We start from the raw sequence: 6,000 nt of genomic DNA, 5'->3' as shown, positions 1-6,000 counted from the left end.
AAGTGAGATTAAATTATTAAGGTACAGTAAAGACGGTATAGTGGAAATGAATGATAGGGATTCTTTGTACAGTGTGTTGCTGCCTGGTGCACAGGCTCCTGGTCAGTACTGTGTTGGAACTAATTGTCATGGTTGATGTTGGAACAAATAATATAGAAAAAGGCTGACAGGTAATTCTGCAAGACAAATTTAAGGAGTGATCTCGAACACTTAGAGCAAACACAGAACATTTACATTGGTCTTTTCAGCAATTCTAACAGTGAAAATCCAGGAAAGAAAGACCAATTAAGGATTTTTAACATAACAAAAGCCTTGGTGCAGAGAAGACCAGTTTGGTTTTACACAGCACTAAAGGTTCGTCTGGAACATACAGGACTTGTACAAACTGGACAGGTTGCACTTGATTCTGAGAAGCACTGATGTATTGGGGAAGTGAAGAGTTATTGAGATCTATTTAAGCTAGAAAACGCAGGGGCAGGGAGATCTCAACACCATTTCTGGTATAATCAGGAAAGCACAGTGTAATAGTAACAACACTGAAAAATAACCTGCAAGCTATGCTGAAACTATACAATTCACTCGTAAATCCCTGTTTAGAACATTGTGTATAGTTGTGGTCAGCATGTTACAATAAAGTTATTGCTGCTCTGGAATAAGTTCATTTTGGGGCTTAAAGTAGTGTATTACACTGAGAAGCTAAAAAAAACATTTTTAATTTTGATTGGGGAAGACAATGAAGAGACCTGACTGAAGTAATTGAAATCCTTACAGGTATTAACCAAATCAACTGAATTAATTTCACCAGAATTCTCAGTGAGACACAAACAAGAGGACATACTGTAAGTAGAAACCACAGAGAGTGCATTTAAACTGAGAACAGGAAGCTAAGGTTACACAAAAGGTTATAGGAATCTGGAACATGTTGTTACAGCTGATATCCTGACTGCTTTCAAGAAATGGCTGAATGAGATCCTTGGATTGCTGAGCTAATAGCAGCCAAATGAGCTAGATGCCCAAGATGGAAGCTAAAAGTTTTAAATGCACCCAGAATGAAGAAGATCTGCTCCAGGCATGTTATTTGCTTTAACTGTAATTGCAAAGCACTGTTACTTTGTGTTTGAGTTGTGTCATACGTGAATTTTGTAGAAACCTGTTTATAGTTCTGCACAGTAAATGTTAAAATCTAACAATCGTATGACATTCCAGTGATTTCTTTAACCATTTACTATGTTATTCTATGAAAACCTGACATCAGACATATCAGCTCTGTTGCCTGTGAAGACGCCTGCTGAAAGTCCTCTGCTAGTTTCCTTTATTCTTTTTCCAGCTCAGTATCCACAAAGCTGCCTTTGAGTATCATGTGAAGGATAGTTTGCTGTCCTCCTGCACTCATTTCCTTGCAGGCTCATTCACTTTAATAATAACTGACTTCCTCGGACCTTTCTGACAGCAGTGAGTGTGTGGGCTAATTCTTGTCATATGAATGCCACACTGTCAGTAACAAAACCCCTCTTCATTGAGCAGCGGCAGCAGCAAGTCTATAAACTGGACTCCGCCATGCAACAGAGGAGAAATAAGCTTGCCTCCAGTTTTGTATTTTTTTTCCTTTTCTTTTCTCTGTCCCCACAGCTGTTGGCACTGCCAGTTTTATGACGTTGTCTCCTCCACTCCGTCTCTCTTTCCACACTGCCAGCACTTTAAAACAGTATGTATATTGTGCACTCTCAAGAAACAGATGTTATTCTAAAAAACCGGAGGGAGAAAAGGCAGTCTTTCCATGGGCGGCTGTCTTGTTCTGCACTGCCGTACCAGCTGTGAAAAGGTGTGGAGGTTTAGGATTTATTAGTTTAATCCTCTAACTGTCCCACAGTTTAACTAGTCTGTCCAAACTTTGCAAGGTGTTAGAAAAGTACTGGCACAAAATAGGAATTGGTGCTAAAATAAATTGCTTTAACCTCTGTCTAAACTCTGAAGTCTAAACTAAAACCTTAATGCAATGTTTTCAGGAGTATTGGGATATGCAAATGACATAAGAATGCATGACCCTTTGTATTTTACTCAGCAGTGTCTCAGGAAACATTAAGTTAAAGGGTGTAACCTCATGTCCTTGGTGTTTACTCAGAAAACTAATTTTTCAATTTGATTAAAATCTAGTTTTTAGGGGGGGGGGGGGGGTATATCTACCTATTCATGTTTTTTTCTGCTTCCAATTAAGTGCTGTTGACCTGCAAGATGATATTTTAATTGACGTGAAACTTAGGTCCAACACAAGTTCTGTTTTCAAGTTTTATGTGTCAATTTAAGAACACAAAAACATACAGAAAAGAAGTTGTTTAGTCAATCTATGCTTGCTCAAATTGTTGCTATTACTAATTATTATTATGACTTTATCTGGTCAATGATTTTGCCCAAAGCAAATTAGATTTGTACACATTTGTACAGCAGGGCATTTTGGAAGAGATAAGTGCCATACTCAGTAGTACAATGACAGCGCTGTTTGTTATATTCTCTATGTGATGTTTAAAAATGAACATATTTGTTTTTATTTTTGACCAAATTAAGATCTGATTTATATCAAACTCAATCGATTTTGATAGAGCCTCTCATCCCAAAAGCTCTTTCTGCAATCTGTATATAGGAGGTTACCCACTTTATCTACCCCTGAAGTTCAGTGGTATGTGGAAACCATTGTGTGCAAGCAGCCCCACTGCCTAACCAATTAGGTAGAGGAGAGATAAATTGTTTCAGCAGTTGAACTGAGAGAGATACTTGCTGAGGCTGGATTGTATAAGTGGAATTTAACCAGGCTTATTGTTTTTAAAAATGCCTTGAGATTTTTAATGGTCTCCTAAGTGTAAAAGCTAAATTCCTCTGTGGGCTTACACAATCTACTGTATGTTACCTGAAGTTTCTCCTAAATTCAATTAGTGAAGACATTTCTCTCAATTATATTGGATTTCCTGCAGCTTAGTGGCCGCTGTGTGTCACTCAGGTGAGTGCTGTGCTGTTGCACTTCTAAGGTAGATGAAATGAGTTCCCTTCTATATGTGAAACATATTCTTGAGGCTATATCAAAAGGCAATTGTTTATTAACATTGTATTATTAATTTCACGTACAAAATCTGATTATCTCTACTGTCATTCCAAATATAAAAAAATGAATCACAAAGGAACTTCACCCCTCAAAATCCTCATTAACCCCTTGTATTACAACTCTTAACACGACTCATGGCATCTCAGACTTTTTGTTCATAAAGCCTGTGATCCTGTGATCCCTGGTGTCCCATCCAGGGTGTATCCTACCTGCCCCTGTTGATTGCCAAGAGAGGCTCTGGCTCCCCTACGATCCTTAACTATTTAAAGCAGTTAGGAGATGGTTGTATTGTTACAGTATGTATATATTGTGTGCAGTCTCACGCGAAGTAAGCAATGATATTAATGAAGTGAAACTGCAATGTTTATTTAGGCAACTTTTCCTTCTACCTTAGGAGCAAAATATAAAAATGTGTTCTGTCTCAAAATGTTCTTGAATTCTGGGACAAAGTGACAACCAAAATTAACTAGGATTAAACAAGGATTGCATTTAGATGAAATATGCAAACACTATAACACTAAAAAAGGTGTGAAGCAATGCTGTTTTATTTCCTCATGAGTGCCAATGAAAGCATGCTAGCTTATTTTAAGCTTCAGCTAATTTTTCTTCAACGTGTTGCACAGGAATCAGGCCATAGTAGAACACATTGGTTGCCAAGTTATTACAACAATACAGTACAGGGCTAAGTAAATTATTTTAGCCTGAATATTTTCCCATGTGTGCAATGGACCTGTTTCTTTTCCAGAATGTATCTTGCCTTGTGCCCATTGTCTGCAAGGTTAGACTACAGCTCACTGCAACCCTGTATTTGATTAAGTGGGTGTTAAAAATGGATGAATGAATTTTCCCTTTGTTTTCTGAATAGAGGCTGCCATTTGGATAAGGCCAGTTGATGTGCTCTACTAAAGTATTTGTGAAACTGCAAGATATACACAAACAAATGAGATAAAATAGAGGTTTATTTGTACTTATCAGGTACAGTTTTCAAACACATAATGTTTCAAACCAGCCACACACACATCGTCTTACTACATTATCTGTTTTAAGCACCAAAATCTTCATGTTAGAGTTAATATTTTATTTGAGGCTCCTTTCTTTGCTGTTTTCATTAAACCCTTGGCATACTTTACTACAACTTAACTTAATGAAAATTAAATACCTTTGGATAAACCCCCTAGTGTTAAAGTGTTTAGTGGAAAATTTGAGATACATACAGTATTTGACATTAGGTCGAGCAGATGAGACTATCGCAAACTCACCACAGTGCATGGAATAAGGAGTTCATGAACACTAGAATTAATGCTAGTTGAAGCAAAGTTTAGTAGTTTGTCCTCTTTTTTTAATTGAACTCTTTGTACATCCAATTAGGTTTTGAATTGCTATCTTGCTTCTGTTTTGCACTTCTTTAGTTAAAACATGGTCCTGCAATTGAGTCCCAAAGAAAATTGATTGTGTAATCAAGTATTATGTAAAAGTCTGAAAAATGCTATGATATTTAAGTTCAAAGAAAAGGTTTTTCCTTTTTCATTCAATCTTTGTGTGAAACACAATGACGTATACAGTAAGAAAAGCCCCTAATATTTTAGTCTCATATTTAGATTTTCTGTGTTGTTAATACAAAAGCTATTGAGAATAAACCAGAACATGAACTGGAATAGCACTCTTTGGAGATTCTTAGAAGACTCTTTCCAGCTCTGAATTTATATAATGCATTTGCTTTTTAAATTATAAATGCCACATTACTGGAAGAACTGATTTCATTGTCAGTAATGTGGAATTTAAAGCTTATCAGTGTACAAAAATAATTAGGACAACAGTTCTCTGAAAAGACATGATGCTTGAATAGCTTCAGAATATCACTGCTGAGATGTGAGCAATTCCACTTATTTCATGTAGATATATAAGTAAAACTATATAAAAAAAACTGTAAGCAGTTTTAATAATAATGAACATCCTTTGCTGTTAAGTACCACAGGGTATGGAAATTTCATTAGAATACATCAAGACTTTGAAATCCAGCATAGATCAGTTTGCCTTTGATTAAAAGCAAACCTAAAGGCAGACTTTAATTCAAGATGGAATGAAGTTTCATCTTATAATATGTAAATTTAAAAGGCTTAGCGCTGAAATTAAGTATGTTTGTCATTCATTGAAATTAAAATGGTTCTCTAAGATGTAGCATTTGTACAAATATTTTAAACTGCTATTCAGCCATTCTATGTTTTTATTTGATATGTTTTATATTTGAACTGCTAATCCTGTGGAAGGGCTTCTGCAATTTTTTTAACAACAGAAAAACACTAAGGAATTTTAATGGGTTCTCTGACATGAATAGACATTCATGAATCCAAGCTTGGTACAAATTACCCTGAGAATGATGAAAATATACTCACATGAGGAGAGGTATAGATAAGGTAATTGTTCAATATATTAAAACTATATACAGAATGAATTATTGGTTAATACAGAAGTGTATAATACATTTTATTTAAATAATATACAGATATTATTTACTGGTGTTGCTTTTTTAATCCTATTTTTTCCTCTTGTAAGTGTATGTGTGGGCAGTATGGTGGTTACCTCACAGCACTGGGGCCATGGGTTCAATTCTAGACCTGGGGCACTATCTGTGTGGAGTTCATTTGTTCTCCCTGTGTTTACATGGGTTTCCTCCCACAGTCCAAAGACATACTGATACAGCAGGTTAATTGGCTTCTTGCAAAATTGACCCTGTCTGTGTGCGCCCTGTGATGGACTGGAGTGCTGTACAGGGGGTACCCTGCCTTGGACCCATTGTGACCTAGGATAGGCTCTGGCTCTCCAAGGATGAAGGGGTTGGATGAAGGTGTTAAAAAATGGATGAAATTATGTAAGTATGTGTACTCCTGTAGATAGATGTCAGAACC

The sequence above is a fragment of the Lepisosteus oculatus genome, chromosome 3, assembly GCF_040954835.1.
Source record: "Lepisosteus oculatus isolate fLepOcu1 chromosome 3, fLepOcu1.hap2, whole genome shotgun sequence".
Classification (NCBI taxonomy): Eukaryota; Metazoa; Chordata; class Actinopteri; order Semionotiformes; family Lepisosteidae; genus Lepisosteus; species Lepisosteus oculatus.
Note: the sequence above shows the minus strand (reverse complement) of the source record.